This window comes from Lichenostomus cassidix, chromosome 1Aa (assembly GCF_008360975.1).
Source record: "Lichenostomus cassidix isolate B80296 chromosome 1Aa, HeHo_3.0, whole genome shotgun sequence".
NCBI classification, from domain to species: Eukaryota; Metazoa; Chordata; class Aves; order Passeriformes; family Meliphagidae; genus Lichenostomus; species Lichenostomus cassidix.
In genome coordinates, this window is record NC_139480.1 from 2,411,045 (window position 1) to 2,430,844 (window position 19,800).

General features: G+C 46.1%; 1 protein-coding gene and 1 long non-coding RNA gene across 3 annotated transcripts in view; one reads left to right on the top strand and one right to left on the bottom strand.

Annotated features, from left to right (window-relative positions):
• The window catches only part of PLXNA4 (plexin A4), a 415,027-nt gene that overhangs the window by 83,679 nt on the left and 311,548 nt on the right, over window positions 1–19,800 (top strand). The gene's annotated exons all lie outside the window — the stretch shown is intronic.
• On the bottom strand, window positions 12,179–18,112 carry LOC146443063 (uncharacterized). Its single transcript, XR_014856432.1, has 2 exons — window positions 12,796–18,112; window positions 12,179–12,324 (listed from the first exon to the last, which is right to left on the bottom strand). It is a non-coding gene; the product is annotated as an uncharacterized LOC146443063 (long non-coding RNA).

Below are 19,800 nucleotides of genomic sequence, written 5' to 3' on the forward strand. Positions count from 1 at the left end.
TTCCTTTTCCTTTTCCTTTTTCCTTTTCATTTTCCTTTTTTCCTTTTCCTTTTTCCTTTTCCTTTTTCCTCTTCCTTTTTCCTCTTCCTTTTTCCTCTTCCTTCTTCCCTCTTCCTCTTCCTCTTCCTCTTCCTCTTCCTCTTCCTCTTCCTCTTCCTCTTCCTCTTCCTCTTCCTCTTCCTTCCTCCATGCTTTAGGACAGATGATCCTTTTATGATCCCTGGGAACATAAAGGAGACCTGCTGGCCCAGAGAGGAGGAGAGTGAGGGACTGTAGGACTGTTTGGAGGGAAGCTGGAAAGGCAGGAATATGCTTTTAATTAAATGTTTCCATCACTCATGTTTCGGAGAGCACCTGCAAAACAGAGAAACTAAACTGGATTCATTGCTGGCTCTTTTCAAGATAAAAAAGCCCTTGACTATTTCATGGCTTTATACGAAGGGTAAACCTGACACTGAGCTATTTGACAGCAGGACCTGGCTGTTGTTATCACCTCTTGTCCTCCTTCTCCTTTGAATTTACATTTTTATTTAAAGCTATTTTCTCTCCTCCCAGTAGATGGAAAACCTAGAGTTATCTCCAAGGTTATCACCGCCTGTCTCTTCCCAAGGTCTGTAGCACAGGTAATTGGGGGAAAGTCAAGCAGCAGGGAGAATGTGAAGGAAGCTCAAAACAGACAACAAACAGCCTGGGATTTAAGAGGGAGAAGAATTCCGAGGTCTCCAACAACCATGAGATGCAGCCTTGCCTTTGGAATGAATAAAGAAAGCTCCCTCTCAAGTAAAATCTTTTTGCTCTTTCAGAAAAAGCAAAAACATATCAGCCCTGGGAGAAAGGGACATTCCAGGCTGTGGTTAATGCTCCAGATGGGAGGAGGACACAAAGAGAAGGAAGAGCTGCAGATAACTTCTCTCCTATCAGCACTTGAGGAAAATTCCTTGCTGATGTCTCTGCTTGGATCTAGACTTGGAGGGGTAAAGTCTGTCCTATCACAGCCCTGCTGTGAGCCAGCAGCTCCCTCCTGTCTAGGTGACACGGCAGGTGAATAATCTCTTTCAAACACTTGCTTTTATTCATGGGGATTGAAGCTTCCTTTTGAAACATCAAATCCGGCGATGGAATTACGGGTGGTGTACACAGGAGAAATCATCTTTTCTCTCGCTGCTGAATTCCTTAGAAAGATGGGGGAAAAAAGAGGCTCCCAGAAGCAGTTCAACTTTTGTGGAGGTTTGATAAAACCATCCCTGCTTCTTGTTGGTTTTCATTTTCTTTTAAGGCTCTGTAATAAAGGGAAAGGATTTCCAGGGGCTGTTTCTGGCTAAGGTTCTGCTGGGGATGGCTTTGTGCTCCTCATGCCATTCCCCCTCTCCTCTGGTGTGCCGTGTGGCTCTTGCCTTCAAACCTCCTTTTTTAATTCATTTTTTTCTCCTTAGAAGAGGTTTTTTTTTTTTTTTTCCTGTAGAGATAAACATGATGACTTTTTCATGAGCGTGGAAAAGCTCAGCTGCACTTGCAAAGCCCCAGCTCTTGTTTGATTTGTCCTTACCACAAACAAGGGACAGTTCATAACTGTCCATGGAGGAGAGGTTTGATTGATTGCATCAGCAACATTGCAGGGAGTTGTGGTGGATTTGGGGTTTATTTTGGCTTTTTTTTACCCCTTAAAGTGGAAGTATATAAGAGAGAATGACTGATTTCATTCTCCCAGAACAGTTACATTAAACTCGTCTTCCACAGGTGAAACTGTTTTCTGATTCAGCTGATGACCTCTCATTTTTAAGGAAAATTATTATCCTCCAGCATAGGATAAATTACACGTCAGACTGTTTTTAGGCAGTTTCAGGCTGGTTAGTTCAGAGACAGCACTGCAAAAAGAAGGCAAATTGGGTTTTATTGGGGGACAACTTCCTTTCTATCCCAAGTTGGCTCTTGTGTGTCATAATGTAATTTCTGATGCGGAGTGGAGCGTGTGTGGTTTGACAGGCTGGACAAATGTAATCTCCCACCAGGACCCAAAGCAGCTTTCCTGTATTATTTACTCTTATTTACTTATTTATTCTATTTTGAAGTGGAGGTGGCTCTTACTTACTAAAACAACCACACTGTGCTGTTTGATAACAGAAGATTTATTCCTGCTGGGCGTAGGAAGTCCACAGCAACATCCCAGAAATTCATCTGTTGCATGATACATTTCCAGAAATACTTCTCTCTTTCACTCTTTTCAGTTATTTTTCCTTTGTGTGAGGCTGGAATAAAATTCACTCTGGATCTGATTGTGCTCCCACCTTGCTCCTGGGAGCAGAGGAGATGACATGAGAGGATTGTGTGAAATCTCAGAGCTTCACTTGGATCATGCTGAAATCCAGAGCCAGGAGCTGGGAAGGGCAGAGGATGGGGACAGAAAACAGGAGGTCACTTGTCCCTACCTTGCCTGTGGAGACTCAAGGCTGAGCAAGCAGAAAAAGGAGCATATTTTTGTCATGAATGATCCATGAATCCAGAGGGGAAAACATCCCTGTGCCCATTCCCACCATGTGGTTTCCTTCAAGAGGAAAGCAAGATCCATCCTAAAACTGATCTGCCATATCCTCAGGTGTCCAGGACTCTTTCTGCCCAATCCAGCTAAAAAGGGTGTCTGGTTTGTGTCTCCTTTTCATTTCCCAGTGCTGACAACACAGGTGTCCATGAAGGCTTGAAAAATCCATCAATTCTGGAATAATGCTGAAAAGAGGATGTAGGTGTAGGCAGGGTTCAGATTTCAGCCCCTGGACACAAACCTGTACAAAGCCTGAAAATTAAATACTTCAGGGTGATAAGGAACTTACAGCTTGTAGGTAAATGCAGCTTTTATATAATAATTTATATCTGTGTTTTTACTCCTCTATTTTTTATCCTTTTAGTTGCTATTTCCCTCTAAATATCAGTGTCTTACTGGGGATGGAATGAAACCTGAGCTCAAAGGCAGGCAGATAACTGGAGATAGAATATTGCTCACCCCTGTTTTACACCTGACTGAATTTGGGAATTCATCTGTGTGACTGTAGGACACAGAATATTTCCTCTGAGTGCCTGCACCTCCATTTCCCACCAGCTGACAAAAATCAAGCAGAATTTGTATTCTCCACCTGGGAGGCCAGAAGGTTTCCAATAAAGTCCTCAGTGTAGGGAAATGAGGGATGCAGAATCCTCCAGGGCTGGGTGTGGGATCCAGTTAACAACACTCTGGATGAGCTGTTCTGATTTCTCTGTGCCATTCATTGCCACCGAATTGCTGCAAAACCTTGGCCAAACCCCTTGACTTGGTGTTTAGGTCCATCCTTTTAGAAAATGAGGCAGTTCTCTTAACATGCATGTCAAAAAAAAAAAAAGAAAAGAGGGAATGCTGAGCTTTCTGGGATGCAACAGGAAATCTGAACTGAAAGCATGGCTTTATGACACTGACTAACAATATTTTGGGGTTTTTTACTTGGTTTTGGCTTTCTTTTTCTGTTTTTTTTTCTGTTTTTTTTTTTCCTCATAGATGTGCTAGCCTAACCTTGCAGATGTAATCTAACCCAATAACCTTCTAGCCATGCATGTACCCTGTGCAATGCTGGCATGATTATGCATGAACATTAATTAATCCCCAGCATGGTGGAGCATGTTGGGTGTCAGGCTGTTGGGGACAATTATTCTCTTCCTCTGCTTGCCTTTTGCATGGAACTGTAGACAAAACCCACAACACTTCGAATTTTGTATGTTTTTCCCCCTTGTTCTCAAGAATTCCCATTTAGATGAAAGTTTTTCTCAGTCAGGGACCACTTCCAGCAGCGTGCAGAGCCTGGCACAATGGGACTGTGCTCTTGGTTGTGACCTCGAAATGTTGCCATAATAATAATAATAATAGTCTGTGGCTTTTGGCACATCACCTATTAATCACAGCAGCTGTCAGGCAAAGCATTGGATGGGAATAGCTCCCCGCAAGAAAAAACAAATACAACAACACCCTGTGGCTCGTGGAGCTTGAATCCACACTCTGGAGGGTGCCAGGGAAGGGAAGGAAGGGCTAAGCCGTGACATTTCACTCTGATTTGTTAACCTTGGCTGCTGTTCAGCTGCTCAGCAGAGGAGATCCCCAGAGATATTCCAGCTTTTGAAATATTTACAGCGAGCACAAGCTGCAGGGAAGGTGCACAGAGGCATCAGGGAGAGAGAGACATTCCTGGGGTGGTTTACCTGCTGCTCCTGTATTTAGTGCCCCTGGTGGATTTTTTTTCTCCACCCGAATTTTGTTTTGTGCAGATCTGGAGCACCTGGGATGCCCTGAGGCAGGAGATTCATGGTTTGACAGGTGGTGTGCAAAGAATTTGCTCAGCATTCCAAGCCCACCATGCTTTAGGTCCACAAAATGATCCCTGCTGGAAAAAAAAGGAGATTTTTCAGGCACTTCCCTCAATCCCATGAAATTTGGTGGTGTGATGCCACAGACCCCTTGTTTCTGTGCTCTGTCATAGGCAGAAATGCAGGTAAATGTGTTCAAAATTCACTCTCCAGAGGTTTTTTTGGTTTCAAATGCCCTGAAAATAGCTCCACATTTATGCTTGCAAAATTCCCTGGTGCTAAACTGGTCCATCTGCAGGAAGCAAACTGGTCCATTAGAATGTCTGCAGAAAGCAAACCCAAACAAAATGAGATTACTGTCAATTTGTGTTTATTTGAATTACTGGATAAGTCCTAGTCATGGATCAGGGCTAAACATGTACAAATAATTGATTTCAAGTTCAGTGGCTCAAAGCACAAACACATGGAAAATCTTCTGGTTGACCTAAACCATTTTTTTTCCAGTTTTCTGTTAAAATAAAGGCATTTAAAAAGCAGCAAGAGAATGCACTGCTTTAACACAGGACCCTGTTAAATGTTTGAAGCTCCATGAGATATCTTCCTCCTCACTTTGATATTTTCTAATTTTTGCCACTTAATAAAAACCAATTAAAAATTCCTTCCAAAATAAAATATCAACACCTTTAATGCTGAATTTTTACAGAAAAAGTTCTCAAACTTCTCAGAGCTGTTGAGAAGTATTTTTCTGTGGGTAATGCTTGCCCTGAGTTGATTGATAACAAGTGAACTTCTCTGTCCAGTTTTAACTCAGACCCCAATGTGAGAAATGCTGTATAAAGAGTGAGCATGAAGATTTTTATCTGAGGTTTGTCACATTTTCTGCTTGAGGCATTTTTTTTTTTTTGCAGAGGCCAAGGGCATTAGGGAGTTTTGATCACTTGGGTTTTACTGTTTAAATTTGTGCTGTGAAATCCTTAGGGGGAATCGAGGTAAACTTGGGCTGGAAGTTGATTTGAACCCTCTAACCCAGACCTGGAGTTGAAGCAGAGCTGAATTTCAACCTTTTCTTCTTGGACTCCATGGGAATGACACCATCACAACCATGGAAACTACCGTTGTCACAAAACTGTGAGAAAAACAAAAACCCTCCAACAACATTTTAATGTTAGAGAGTCAAGGCATTACTTTATTATCTGGCCAGGATGTTGTTCTGGCCAGGATGGACCATAGAAATCATCTCATCCACACATAGCCTGGCTGTGCACAGAGAATCATTCCATGACACATGATTTTATTAGATTTTCCAGGTATTTTATACAGTAAAAACACATAGAAATGTATTGGGTCAGTGTTCATTGGGCCAGAGCTGAGCAAACCCCCAGTATTCAGTTTCCCATTGGATCTGAATCTCCTCACCTCTGATGTTAATTAGATTTTTCACTCTTCAATTTTCCTATCAGTCCTTTCCTGACCAGATGTCTTCACCCCTGCTGGAGGTGCTCTGGGGTAGCTGTTTGTAGATAAACACTGATGTCTGCTGATGTTCTGCTGATAGCTCTTTAGCTTTGGGTTAATTTATCTTTATCTCTGGGTTACTCTTAGTCTGTTGATATGTTGAGTTCATCAGACCTCACCTGGTAGAACAATGCCCTGGAAAGAAACCTAAAATTCATTTTCTTGGGGTAAAGACAAACAAAACCCTTTGACTAAAGTTATACAAAATTTTTAAACTGGTATATTTTCCACCACTGTGAGGTGTCACCTTGGGATGTGGCATCTCGCAGGCTCCAGGTCAGAAAGAACAAATTGTACTTGAAGCAGACCATTGGGAATGACCAAAATCAAGATTATCAGTGTCCAGTGCTGAGGACTGAGCTGTTCACCTCCTCCATGAGCACTCTGGATCATTCCCACCCCTCCTGCCTCCAGCCTGGTTTGATCCCTGCAGGCACCACTGGCACCTCGAGGCTTTTTGGGGCAGCTTTGCAAACCACTGAGGGCTAAACGTGCTGGCAGCAGGGTGAGGAGGCTGTGAAGATTCCAGGATTGAGATTTTCCAGAAGGAGAAGTGAGAGTAAGGATGTCTGCAAAGTGTGTGACCCTTGAGCATCCCTGGCACCCCAACCCTGGCATGGGTGGGTATTAGGGCAGTTTGGCTCCAGCTACCCAAACCCATGGAAAAAAACAATCCCCATCATTTCCCAAAGGTGTTCCCTGCCCTGGCAACGCACAGCCCCACCCATCCCGGTGCAGACACTTGGGAAGGGAGTGCAGACCCCAGCAGAGTTTATTGGTAAATGCTACCGCTGATTAAAACAGGCTTGAGCTGCTGTAGGAACAAGAGGTTGCCATGGAAACAGTCTCTTGATGTGTCCAGGTTTTGAAACCACTTTTCCCTCCTCTCCCGCCCTCAACGCTTCTTTTTTTTTTTTTTTTTTGCAGTTGTTTTGTTGGAGATTTGCTCTCCTGGGGTGAGGTGGTGCAGGTGGGCCGTTGGGACCAGGAGGTTCCAAGAGGAGCTGCTCACCCCAGGGAGGGTGGGAGGTCCTCTGTGGTGATCCAGCAGTAGGGCAGAGCTTGTTGGGATCCTGCAGAGTCTGGGTGGGCCCTGGAAGGTCACAATATTGTGGGAGTAGGGGAGAATATCCCAGGAAATCCTCTTCCCAAAGGCACCCAGCTGGGATGCTCTGAGCCTCCGAAGGGCTCTGCACCACTGGGATTCACCAACCCTAGGGTGTTCATCTCCATCACCTCACTCCCCTTGGGAATGGTGGCAGTGATGGGAAGACACCTTTTGGACAACGGGAAATCGAGCCAGTGCTGTCAGGAGTGGTTCTGAGAGACAAAAGAAGACTCCCTCCTCCTTCTCCACCCCTCCCGGGCTCCCCACCTGGGGAGAGGAGCTTTCATTTCGCTCAAGTGGCTGGAAAGCAGCCCCTCCCCTGGGGTGGCTGTCATTATGCAGCTGTGGTGAAGAGCCATTGACGACCCCTGCGAAGCTTTGAGGAGAATTCTCCTTGTAGATCGTTCAGCCCTCCTCTCAGACATGGATTTTTTTTTTATTTTTACCAACCTCCTGCTTTGTTTTTGTGCTTTCTTCTAAAAACACAGAAGCATCTGCATGAACACAGGCTCCTCCTCCTTGTGCATTGCTTCTTTTGTCCCTTCCCTGGGAATTCCTCTGGCTCTTTCCAAGTCCATCCAGAGCTCTTTAAATTCTGCATGAAACTCCTCCCTGCAGGAGCTATTGAGGATATGATGCTATATAATGTTATGTTATTTTACTATATAATATACAGGAGTTGTTTGAGTGCATTGAGATCCAGAGCAGGACTAGGAAAGCTAAGGTGGCTTTTCAGTATTGTCCTAAAAGTTCCAAAGATTTTCCTCTACAACTCCCTGGGGAATGGAGCCAGGTGGGCATCAGGCTCTGCTCCCAGGGAGCAAGAGGAAATGACCTCAAGTTGTGCCAGGGGAGGTTTAGATTGGATTTTAGGGAAAATTTCATCACTGAAGGGGTTGTCCAGCCCAGGGAATTGCTGGAGTCACCATCCCTGGAGGGATTTAAAAGCCATTTGGATGTGGCACTTGGGGATATGTGTTAGTGGTGACCTTGGCAGTGCTGGGAATGGTAGGACTTGATGATCTCAGAAGTCCAAGATGGAGAAAAGATGGTCTTTTCCAACCTAAATGATTTCAGGAGTTATGAAATCCAAGGTAACCTTCTATGGACTTGCTAAAATATGTGGAAACACTTAAAATTTTACTCAGTATTGCATCGCTGTCCAGACTTCCTCAGCAGGACTGGATCCCTCCCAGTTAGTGACACTGAGAATTTCTGGACACTGGGAATTTTTGGACAAGGATCTCTTAATGCTTTGCCTGCCCAGCTAAACCTGATGACAAGTGGGAAACACCCAGCAGCCAAAATTTTAGAAGAAACCTCCAAAAATTCCATCCCTTTCACTCCAAGCTTGTAGGAACTCCTGTACATCCCCAAGTTGTGTGTTATTTCCCCGATTTTCAAATTTCAAGCCCTCCCACGGAGCTTGGACAGTTTCTTGCTTTCATGGCATCTTAAAAGGGACCAGAGAAGCCCTGGAGTCCTTCTGCAGGAACGTCTCAATCAAAGGTGTCATGAAAGGGGTTTAATTTCAAAAGCTCCGAATTACACCTAGATCAGGAAGGACGTGGTAATGGTGGAATTGCTGAGCTCAGGAGGTTAAAGAATGAAGAGGAATTCGCAGTTAACATCTGTGACACACTGAGGCAGGATGAGAGAACCTCCATCCTCAGAGCAGCTATCAAAGCCACTTCCCAGCTCCCATGCTTTTGGGAGGTTTTTAATTACCCTGATGTTCGTTAAGAGTCACGGCCGAAGAAGTCGATTCTTAAACTCGAAGATGCTTCTTTTTTTTTGCTCCCAGAAATAACGGCTGAGCAGCAAATCAACCCCAGTGAGGTGAGGAGGATGCAGTGAGCTCAGAGCTGCTCTGAAGCCAGATCAAATATCAGTTCACATAGCAGCCCCTGCCTCCATCTGCACGAGCATGATGACAGGAGAATTGCTTTGAAATCCTCCGAAGAAAAGCATCCAAGACGGTGCTCTCCTGGGAAAACCTCTCCTTTCCTGGCATTCTATTCCCTGCTAGCTCGAATGCAGGAGGTGGCAGGTGGTGAACCTGTTGTGTTGGGAGGGGTGAGGGAACCTGAGAAGGGGAATTAGGCAGGTGTTTAGCAAGGCAAACAGCAGCTATTCAGCGCTGGCATTCCTGGCTTCACCTCCGAGCCACCTGGAGGAACCTGGGCTCAGGGAATTGGGAAAAATACGGATAAAAGGATCACAGCCTGGGTCACACGGGGGAAATGCCAGGCAGGATTTGGGTGGGAGTGGTGGAGGGGAGCTCAGGTGTGTAACCTGGGTTAGCTGCAGCCACACAACCAGATTTCCTTGAGCAAAATCTCCCTGGAGGAATAGGTTTGGGATGGATGTGGGTTTGGGATGGTGCTGCTAATGTGGGCACAGCCTCATCCCAGTGTGAGGAGCTGCCCTGGGTGTCTCACTGGCCGTTCATGATCTTCCTGCTGGTATCAGAGCCTGGCTTAGCTGGGGAATATTGCATGAGCCTCACTGGGGACCTCGAGAGCAGATTGATCCTTGAACATCTTCTTGCCGCTGGTGAATTTTGCTGCTCCGACGAGATCCAGGGAGATCTCCTGCAGCTGGGCAGGGCTGAAACCTCCCCCAGACAGATAAGGCATGGGAGGAAGAAAAATATCCTTTTTTTCCAAGCCCAGCTAGCTTTTTGGGAGAAACTCTCTTGTGTGGTGTCCAGCTGCAGAAGGGACTTCTCTCCAAATACCTCATAATGGTGATGATGGTGAGACAGTCAAGTCAAGGCAAAGACAGAGTGTCATTAAGTCCTTCTCCCTCCCTGAGGCAGAGCTCAGACTGGGAAAACGCTTTGGATGCGGTGGCCTGTAATTATGTAATTCTTCCTCGTTATCTTTTCTAATTGTTCTCAGTGCTGTTTCCTAAACTGATTGGAAACAATGGCAGATGGGGGTGAAGTGGGAGGCAGACGTGAGCATGGCAGGCTGCCAGTGTAGTACAACGCTCTCCAGAAAGGGAGAGAGGAAAGGAAAGGAAAAAAAAGGAAAAAAAAATAAAATATCCACGGTGGAGACTTGGATGGCAGGACCTGAATCGAGGGGACACCTGAACCTCTGCCAGGCTGGGAGGTGCTGCCTGGGGATGGCTCATCCAGGCTCATGCATATGCAATTTTCTGTGTTGCATTCAAGAAATTCCAAGCCTTTCCCCATCCCTGGCACACCTCTGCTCCCCCAGAGCTTTGCTGTTTTCCTCTTTCCCTAGTACTCCACTGACGCAGGTTGAACTCTCCCTGGGAGGGGCTTTGCCAGGAGAATCTGTGGTTTTCTCCCCCTGGCACTGAGTTGTTTGTTTGCTGGAATGCGGGAGGAATAAAAGGAAAAGGAAGGAAATTTGGCTTGTTGTGTCTGAGGTGACTGCAGGGCAGAAGGAGGGGCCTGGGGGAGCTATTGCAGTGAGATTTCTTCATATTTGGCACAGGTTTCAGGGGAACTGCGGGGTGCAGCTCCCCAGGAGCCCATTATTGTCATGTTGACTCTCATTTTCTCTGCTGCTCATCCCCCCTGCCCTCTCCCCGCGTGGGTGAGGTTTGATGGCATCCCAGAGGTGTTTGGGGATCCAGCAGAGCCCCTGCTCTTCTCTTCCTGCCCTGTGGGAAGGGGCAGCACACTCTGCTGCTGTTATTTTTGTGTGGAGGAAGCCAGAACAAGCCCGGGAATCATGCCTGAGCCCCAATTTCCATGGCAGGAGTAGAGGACAGATGGCTGTGGGGTGATGTGGCATCCCAGAGTGGCATCCTCACCACCCCTGCGATGATCAGGGCTCGTTTAAGGTGGTGTCCCTACAGAAAACTGACTCTGCTCACCCACATGGGATCAGCAGCAGGCTGGAGGAGGCTCTGAGCCACCCCTGGATGCTGATTTACCTTCCTCATCCCAGCCTCCAATACTGAATTTCAGTCTCAGCACTGGGAGCTGAGTGAGCTGCTGACTGAGCAGGGACAGTTGAGGGGGAAAACTGAATTTATCAAAGTTTTCCTCTCCTCCTCCAGACCCAGAGCTGTTCTGCTGCTTTTCCATCACAGCTGACATCTCTGTGTTCCTGCACTGTCCCAGCCTCTCTGACTTCCATCTCCAGGATGGAGAGGGGAAATCCTGCCTGAGGTTTGTCCTCAGTGTTGGGTTGGAGGTTTCCTCACTGCTGTGGGATCAGTGGGGCCAGGAGAAGGGGCTGGAAGGAGCTGGAGGCTGCAGGTGAGGTGCTTCAGCTCTGGCTTGTGCTGGAACTGGAAGGGTTTGAGGTTTGGTGATCTCCAGCCAGCCCTGGGCTGGAGTGGAAGAGGAATAACCAGCAGGGAATGGCAAACAGGGGAATCCCTGGGTGCCACCAGCAGGTGCTCCTGTGGGTTTGGACAGCAGATTTGCTTTTGCATGACCCTGGGGAGGACAACTCAGTCTTGTCAAAGGCTGAAGAAGCTCCCTTTGTTCTCTCCTGAGTGTGTCCTGGGCTTGCTCTGTGCTGACAGATGTAGATGGTTGGCAGATCTTTTCCCCAGCAGTGCTTCTAGTGTTTGACTGCATAGATATGTGAACTTCTTCCTTTTTGCTCAGTAGACTTTCTGCCTCAAAAGTTCCCATGATGATACAGCACAGGGAAAAAAAAAAACCAGTTCCTTCTATCAGCTTTGTATTTGGACACTTTAAATTCCATTTTTTCTCATGGAATTGTCCTTTTTCTTGTGTTATGAGGCAGAAAGAACAAAAGATCCTTCTATCATTTTCTAATATACCTTTATCATCCCACTTCACATTCATCTCCTCTCTGAAATGCACAGTCTGAGAGCTCCTGCTAATCCCTCTTCACGAGCAGAGGTTTGCCATGACCTTGATCAGCCCTGTCACAGCTCCCTGGACTCTATTTAGGGTAAATCAGTGCCTTTTGGGATGGCTGGCAGTTCCCTAGGCAGTGGTATTTGGGACAGGATGTCCCACCTCAGACAAACAGGGGAGACCCACTAACACTGGGTTGCAGAAAAGCATCCTCAAGGAAGTGATTGGTGGATGTTCTACCAGAAAATGTGATGTTGAGGGAGATTTTTTTTTTCCTGTCACACCAACCACTAAGCCAGGACCTCAACAATACCTGGCACTGGTGTTGGGATGAGGACTTTGGAAGGAGAGGTGTGGATGGGGAGGAAATCCCAGCTCCTTCCCAGGTGCCAACATTTCCTCCAGCCACACAGAGCTCAGGAAGAGGGAAATTATCTCCCTCCAATCCCAGGATTTATTTATTTATTAATTCATGTGGGTGTGAGGTGTGCATTTGCCTCGCTTTCACCACACATTTGCATTACTTTCTTCTCTCTTCTGCAGAACACGATCCCAGGAATGTCTGTTGGGAAATATAATCAGAGCAACTCATGTTATTTCAGTGTGTTTCACACAGTTGTTTTTCTTCTACTATTACTCGGGTTTTTTTTTAGTCTTTTTTCCCTCCCTTTCTCTTCATTTCTTTCCCAGACTAGAACAAACACAGTGAGACTGGCAGAAAATTGGCAAGCTTCAGCAATCCAGAGGCAGTGATTTTTTTCTAAGTATCTTAATGGAGTCTGTACTTTTTTTATTGTTTTCTCAGCCTGGAGGTTGTTTGAGTATTTAATACAAGAGAGAGACAATTCAACAAGCCTTCTCCCTTCCTCCTCTTACCAGCCCTTTTTAGAAAGTCCATGAACCTACAAGAACTCTTCTGAGTTATCCATATTTCAGAAGTCTGCTGAATTGGTCACAGACATTAATGAGGGAGATGGAATTATCCTCCAGGCTAAGTCTTGGATAAAAATATTTACACAGAAACCAGACTCACCTGCATCACTACCCATGTCTAGGCACTCCTGTTGTCCCTCCAGGTATTTTTTCCCTGGGATATTCTGTTTTCTAGTTCAATCTCCTCCAGGTCCCCCATGCCTGCAGACCTTATTTCCTTCTGCACAAAGGCAGCAGCACCAAAGCTGTTTTCTCCTCCTGGCCTCATGTTGTGCCAGGGGAAATTGAGGTTGGATGTTTGGAAGAATTTCTTCACCAAAGGGGTTGTGAAGCACTGGAACAAGCTGCAGGGCAGTGGTGGAGTCCCCATCTGTGAAGGGATTTGGGGACATGGATTAATGGTTGGACATGATGGTCTTAGAGGGTTTTCCCAATCTAAATGGTTTTGTAATTAATTTTGTCTGGATTCACTGTCTGGGAGGGAATGCTCAGGTGATGATTTCTGGATCCACACCCTGTCATTGTCTCAGGTTTCCTGCTTTGGACTATTCAATGGAACGCATAGGTGCTGCAGAAAGGTGTTTGAGATGATTCTTGTTCCTTCTCTGCTTCAGTGCAGCCCAGGGAGGCTGTGGAGGACATGGGGAGTCAGTCCTTGGTTGTGAGAATGATCAGTGTTTTGACTTCTGGTCATAAAAAATCCAGAGGAATTTTCTTCAGAGCTGAACTGGGAAATCCCAACCTCTCTCTTCCAGCCAAGTTCCTCAGTAGGACCTTGCTTTGGTTCTGTTTACCTGAATTCCCCAGCTGTCTATGGATTTGCAACTCATTTTACTCAGTACAAATCCTAAGTTAGTTCTTTTTTTCAGGAGCAATGTTTTTCTTTGCTCGCTGTTTTTAATGCCTTTCTCTTTGGGGAGTCTGAGTCAATACACTATTTTTTTGGTGATGAATAAGCTTTGCTGGCTCAGTTTATCCTTGTGAAAGATTTTAACAACCTGCCAAACACTCTACTTTGCTTCTGTGGCTCCAGTCTGGTTTCTCATGGTCCTGCAGCCCTCAGAGGTTTCTCTCAGCTCCATCCTGCAAATCCATATGGGAATTCCTTAGCCAGCAGTGACTCCTATTTTCTGTGTCTCTCCTACCATGGCACTGAAACTGCTGGAAAATAGGTTTTAAACTTCAAAAATGAGCATTCAGAGCTGTCTGTAGGTGTAAGATAATGAGGCAAAACATTCACCAGGGGCTGTCATTTACTCCTGCTCCTCACTGGGCCTCCTGATGATCCAAAATCCGTGAGGCTCTTGTTGGAATGAGCTTCCTGATGCTCATCTCATCCTACAAAAGTGCCTTAAGCATTAAGGTATGGACTTGTACAAACAACACAGAGCTCAAAGGGAAATCCTTCATGCCATGAAGATCCATTGAGTGACTAATTGGATTTCAAACGAGGCCTCAGAGCCATCCTTCAAGAGGCTCTGTGCCAATATTTCCAAGGAGCCCCAATTTTTGTCTCTAACTGCTCTGCACAAGTCGATACTCTGAGATATATCCAGGCTGTGGGATGTGAAGCACCAACACAGAATTATAGATTATTCAAGATTGTCGAGCTCTCTGTGGCCAAGTGCTGCCTACAAGAGTGCAAGGTATCCATCTTTTTGGATCCTCTTTGGACAACATCATCCCCTGAACCAAACCATGGGGTGGAGGATCTCCTGAAGCACAGCTCAAATGGGCTGGGACACTGCTGGTGCCATAAAAATCATTGCCAAGGTCCATCACAACTCCTGTTTTTTCATCTGCTCTTCCACACCCACATTAAACTCTAACACAAAAATCAGGAACCCCTAAACTTTCCTCACCTTGCCACTCAAAACCCTGTTTTGGGTGCAGCTTATTGGGAAGCCCACTCACCTCTGACACCTTAGAGGTGTCATTTCTACAAGGCACAAATGCTGCAGTGAAAATACCAATATAAAGTTGAATTCCTCGAGTTTAATTTCCAAGTTTGAAAATGACAACTTGTTGGCCTTGAAGATTTTTCACCGGCGCCGGAATAATCCAGAGGGAGAGATTTTCTTCTTCTTTCTCAGACCATGGGATAATTAGCAGATTTTAATGACTGCTTGAGAAAGCTGGCTAATGAGCTATTAAAAACACTCCTCACCCCCTCCCCCTTCCCCAGTCCCCAAATGAAAGCCACAAAACAGTCGGTCATCTCTCTGACCGGATGCATCTTAAAGATATTTTTCTTTCCGAGCTAATTGTGGCTGTTTGGTATTTTCTGGGGAAAACTCCAACTGGGAATGCAACAGGATGAAAAAATGGTCTGTTCTGCTTCCCCAGAAGTGTGAAGTTCAGCCCCAGCCTGGTGCAGGAATGACAGAATCCTTCAGGTTGGAAAATGCCCTTAAGATCGTTGAGTTCAACCATTAATCTAACACTACTGCCAACATTAACTACTAACTTAACACTGCTGCTGACTCACTCCTGAGCAATCCACGACTCTCTGCTGGCTTGTAGAAGTCCAAATGTGCCCTGTGAGCCAAATTCCTGCCACATGGATGCTGATGTGGTTGCACCAGGGTTAGGAGCGTTTGCTGCCACTACCGCTGGTTTTTAGAGCCACATCCATACTTGGTGTAGTGACACCTTGTCAGCCAGGCCTTCCTTGGGGTGTTCTCTTTGGATTTGAGGGAGAAATTCTTGGCTGTGAGGGTGGGGAGCCCCTGGCACAGATTCCCAGAGAAGCTGTGGCTGCCCCTGGATCCCTGGAATTGTCCAAGGCCAGGCTGGACAGGGCTTGGAGCAACCTGGTCTTGTTGAAGGCGTCCCTGCAGATTCTGGAACAAGATGATCTTTAAGATCCTTTCCAACCCAATTCTGTGATGTTTTCTGAGCACGTTGAGTGTTGAGGTGAAGGGAGGACACAGCCAGCGTGGTCTGTGCTTCCCACATGCCTGTCCTGCGTGACTGCGGACAAGGCAGGAAATCGCCCTCGGTGCCTCCCGTCTGTGCTCGTGGAGACACTGACAACTGCTCCTGCTCTCTCCAGCGGAGGTGGACAGCTTTTCAGAGCAAAATAGCTCCACACCCTCTGGCTGTGAACTCTGATGCTTTTTAGCTCAGCTCTTGGTGTGTTCTCCCTAGTGCTCCTTGCCTCTTCTCAGGATTGTTCTCCTCCCTCTCCCCTTCTATCCCCATGTAAAGTGGTTTCTGAGTGATAAAATGTTAGTCTGAGAAGACTGAGGCTGCTTTTTCTTTGTGAGGTGACATCCTCTCCTGTCACTTGCCATTCCCTTCAAGAGCAGTGATGTGCAACCCACAGAGCTGGGGTGGCCACTCCTGCTCAGGGGCTGTCGCTGTCCCCATCTGCTCACACCACAAACCCTGCCCTGCCACACCAGGAAAGAGCCTCTTTCCTGCTTTTTGGGGAGGTGTTGACCTGCTCCACCTCTTCCATAAGGACAAAGGACGTCACTGTGACACAAATCAACGCATGTGGGGTTTTTTTAGGGACTGATGAACAACAGGGTTTGTTCATGGAAGAGCCCATCTCCTCCAGCCCTGGCACCAGCTGCAGAGAGGCTCCACATTGTCCTGCTCCTTCCTCTGGTCTTTGTGGACATGAGCTGGAGTCTCAGCTGGAGTAACTGCTGTAGCCCCAGTGATGTTTCATGAGGTAAATTAGGTGTTGCTTCTCCCCAAGTCCCATTCAACAAACAAGAAACATGGAGAAATTAAGTCCTCCTACGTGGCTGATTTCCTTTTCCAAACCCTCATGTGCAGCTCTCTGATCTCACAGTCTGTTGTTATGGAAATAATACAATTACAGTCATTGTGAATAATGAGGAAACGCAGTCTGCCAGAGAGGAGAAAAGGAGAACAGTTTTCTGAGGTTTCCTTGAGTATTTGATGAGAGGAAGAGGAGGGAGAGACAAGTGCCACAGGGCAGACCTGCATTGATTTCCAGCTCTATCTCCTCTTTCCTCAAACATTCACATAATTTTTTCCTCACCTGTAGATAATGGCCAAACCTTGGTCAGTGTGTTCTCTGCTGCTCTCCACTTAGCTAATTAATACTTCTTAATCAAGCCAGCGGAGGTGGACAGCTTTTCAAAACAAAACAGGTCCCCAGCCTGCAGCTGTGGGCTCTGGTGCTTTTCAGCTTTGGCTCTTGACGCATTTCTTCTCTTTATTAGTGCTCCCTCGATCTTCAGGGGCTGCTGGAACATCCTGCCTGCATCCTTCCCTTCCACTTCCATCCTTCCTTTCCACACCACTGCTTCATTCAGCTACTCCTAAGTTGGCTCCTGTCACAGAGTTTCCAGCTGTCCACTCCTGCAAACCTCTGGAATTTCTTCTTTCAGACCATGGCACTGAGCATGGTCTGTGGTGAGGTGGTGCCTGAGATCCTGTGGGGGAAGATGGGTTGAGAAACCCATTTGTGGATCCCAAATGCTGCTGACCTTTCCAGTGCCAGCACAGCAGACATTGGTGCTTTTGCAAAGACTGTAAAAAGAGATGTGAAACTATCAGGGATGAGGCAGAGAGGAGAAGATGGAGGCTCTGTTTAAGTGCTGGTTGCCAAGTTTGTCGAATTTAAGGAAAAATCCATTTATTTTCTATGCCTTGGTTTAAAAGGTTTTTAAACAGGGAAGATGAAACCTTAATTTTGACTGTCTTAGGAACAGGGAGTATTGCTGTATCTGCAAGCATCTGGCTTTGGGTGATTGCTTATTTCTCTGAAGATGAAAATGTTCTTTTCTTTAAACTATTTGCTGTCAAGCAAGGGCTTGAATGCCTCAGATTGCTCAGGCCTCAGGCTGTGACCCATTCCTGAGGCCAGTTTGCAAATGACTCTGTGCTGTTCGATCCGACAGTGCTCATTCCTCTCTCCTCCTTCCACCCAAAAGATGCTTCAGGGAGAGAAAGACACAGAGAAACAGAGTGAAAGCTCTGGAAGGGTTGTCTCAGTTCCCAGCAGTCACATTGCTCTCGTCAAAGCCAGCCGAGTGGAACTGGTGACACTCACCAGAAGAACTGCTCTAAATTAGGCAAAACTGCAGAAACTTCATAAACAAGCGCTGACGGCTCCAGGCCACAGGAGGGAGAGGTGACAGGGCTGGTTTGAGCCATGGAGGAAACCAGTGTGGAGCAGAGCCCTCTGAAATGGCTCTGCTGAGATCTGCATCATGTCAGTGTCCCATGGATCTCCCAGTGTGTTGGAAAAGCAGATGCTCCAGCTCTGGAAGTGTTCAAGACCAAGCTGGGCTGAGCTTTGAGCAGCCTGGTTGAGTGGAAGGTGTCCCTGCCTGTGGAAGAGGAGCTGGAATGAGATGATCATTAAGGTTCCTTCTAACTGTGTTAGCTTGAAAACAAACCAGTGGGAGATCTCAAGTCAGGATTATAAATTTAACAGGAAAATGATAAGTAAGTGCAATAATAATAATAAAAAAAAAACCCGCCAAACAAACCACTGACAGAGTCAGGTACAACCTGACACCCTGTTAGGATGGTGGTAGCAGTCCAGGTGAAGTAGTTAGGTTGAAGCAGTGATCCTGTGGAAGGTCTGGTCTCCAGCTGAAGGTCCAGTGGTAGCTCTTGTCCTCTGGGAACCCAGCAGACAGGGCTGACTTGGGCAGTTCAAAGCCAGGTTATATCCAGGTGGGAATGCTTGGCTCCTCCCTCCTGGGTGGAGCATCTCACAATAGGATGAGATAAATCCATGAGTCATGCAGTTGGTTCTTGATGGCTTATTAACAGTTATCAGGGGTGAGTCACAGCAGGAGATAACAGCTAATGCCCCACAGCTGGTGGTAATAAATACTAAATACATCTATATTGTCACCTAGGACACTAACCCAAACCATTCTGTGATTCCCTAGTGTCCTCTGGGCCAGTGTGAGGAGCAGGGACCTCACTGGGAGTTGAACAAGAAGCTGATGAGATGTACAGGTAGAAAACAAGCAGAGGAAGAGTTGATGAGAGTTTTGTCCAGGGAATTATTTTGAGTGTTCCATCCTTTGTTGCAATGAGGACACCTTACCCTGTTCTGGATAACAGGACAGAGATTACCTGGGATGGCTGCTCATCGTATTTACATCTTTTTAATATCTATTTTACAGCACTTGGCAGAGTAAGGAGGATTTAGTGTGAATTGGAGTCCCTGTTTTCCCCGTCTGACCAAAACCAGGTGTGCTTGACACATTGTTTGACTCCCTGAAAAACTCTCCAGAGGGTAGGCAGAGGTTGAATTTGCCAGGCAGGTCACACTGCTCTGTGCTTGCATTGCTCTGTTTATTTTTGATTATGATGATACTTCATAATTTCTTCTCAGACTCTCATACAGTTGTTGGGAATACTTAGAGATATTTCCCAAATTTGACAATTCTGTGACACTCGAGCTACCTGGTGATTTGGTTTGCAGGCACTGAGGGCAGGGAAGGATAAGTTGGAATGTCACAGCCAAATTCCAGTCTTATTTTGCTTATTCTGCTTCCCCTCTTTCCAGCTAGAAATGAATCTCTAATGTACAAGGTTTATCATGCATTGGCTGTGTCTCATCCTGGAGAAAACCACTTGTGACTTGGGGGATCTTTCAAGATAGAAGAGCCCTGTAAGAAAATGCTTTTACTGTAGAGCATTTCATTGTAATTACAATTTATTTTGAATCGGGTCTTACACCAAGAATTTAATCTAATTTTGATTATCCAGAGGATTTAAACCTCTTCAGCTCCTGTTTTGACTTGCATAAATAAAACTCCTATCTCCCTTCACTCACATTCCCCAGCAAACCCTCCTGGCAGGAGGGTTTATTTATTGTACCCCATTTCCAGAGCTATTCCAGAATGTTGTGCAGGATGCAACAAACCAAACACAGAGGTCTGGATAACTTCTTCCTCAAAGAAAAAGCTGCCCATGGCTTCTTTTTCTGGGGGGAAAGCACTTTATCTTGCTGATGTACTGCATTATTCAGGGTGCCACCTTTAATTCCTACAGATTGCTTAAAGGAAGATCCTAAATATTCCTCCCTTGAGGGGCTCTTGCCAAGCTCAGTGCAGCCCTAAGTGGGCAGTGAAGAAGTGGGATGGGAAATGAGAGT